The sequence below is a fragment of the Artibeus jamaicensis genome, unplaced genomic scaffold (genome assembly GCF_021234435.1).
Source record: "Artibeus jamaicensis isolate MK-2021 breed Jamaican fruit bat unplaced genomic scaffold, CSHL_Jam_final contig_465, whole genome shotgun sequence".
NCBI lineage: Eukaryota > Metazoa > Chordata > Mammalia > Chiroptera > Phyllostomidae > Artibeus > Artibeus jamaicensis.
In genome coordinates, this window is record NW_026521843.1 from 42798024 (window position 1) to 42799391 (window position 1368).

Genomic DNA, 1368 nt, shown 5'->3' on the forward strand with positions numbered 1-1368 from the left:
GGGTTGTAGACCAGTTCCCTGCAGGCCAGTTTCCAGCAGGGGATGCATGAAAGGCAACCATACATTGATGTTTCTCTCCCTCTCTCTTTCCCTTCCCATCTAAAGATAAATAAATAAAATATTTTTAAAAAACTGATTAAAGGTAGTTCTATTTTTGTTAACACTGAGAATAACCCAACACTTGGTATGAATAGTCATATCGGCACACTATACTAAAACATAATTGTGCAACATTTTGTAAACTAGCTGCAATTTTCAATATCTCTGTTTACCAACCACGTAACAGAATGGTACATATTCATGTGTCATATATACAAATATTAATAGGTTTTCTGGATATTTTTCACCAGCTAAAATAGGAGGAGAATCTCCCTGTATTATCTCTATTGGTGCTTATAAAATATGAGACAGGGCTCTTAACTCAAGCTGACCTCCCTATGGAGCTGCATTTATATTATCATAATACTTTCCAAACTCTTTTGGAGTCTACATATTTCTTGTAATTAGGGTTTGTTAAAAATGGCAGAAAGTCTTCCTCATGGCTTTGCATATATTTAGCAGTCTGATTTCTTAAGGCAGCTAGTTATCAAGGGCATTCCTGTTCTTTCAGTTGATCTTCAATGACTCTATATATACAGCAGCCATCAGATGGTATCTGTTTAGTTTCCAACTGTCTAGCTGCCAAAATTTGAGCAAGTTTTTCATTTTCTACATGTATAGCTCTATATGAAACTGAGCTAAGTTCTCAATTTCAGCTTGTGCTATCCACTTTCTTTCTACTCCTTTTCCAATGCAATTTTTTTTGTTCCTTGGGTTTTTCTGTTTTGTTTTTTTGGTCTGACCTCTTTCGTACTCTTGGTATCCTAGGGGGTTGAGGTTTGAAATGTTAACAGCAGTAGACTCTCTTTTACTCGGCTTCAATTGTTCTAGTTGCTCTCTATATTTCTGTTCCATTTCTACCTCTAACCTTCAGTGAGTTGCTACCTCCTCTTTTTGTTATTCCTGGGAACAGCATTCTTCATGCCTTGAATTTTGGCTCACTACTCCTTCTCACCAGCTGCTCCTCTTCATCAAGCCCTTCTGCCAAGACTACTTTCATGACCACCTGGTAGACCAGCACTCCTTTACTTTTTTATTGAAGATGTTCTACTGAGATCTTTCTAACTTCCTGTTTCAATATTATTGGTCACCTTGAAGGCCTAAATTTTTGTGTTGAAACACCTTTTTATTGTACTACTAGAACAGATCCCATTCCTAGGTTTTCATGTTTCTTTCTTGAGTTCTCTTTTTATTCTTATAGAACGGTTCTGAAAGCAATCTTTTTTTGTTGTTGTAAAGGTACATAAGAGGTCAAAAAGGTGAAAAAGT

The 1368-nt window shown here is 36.3% G+C and overlaps 1 pseudogene; it reads right to left on the reverse strand.

The window, feature by feature from the left end:
- Positions 1–242: 242 nt before the first annotated feature.
- On the reverse strand, positions 243–1114 carry LOC119035029 (deubiquitinase OTUD6B-like; annotated as a pseudogene).
- Positions 1115–1368: the final 254 nt, after the last annotated feature.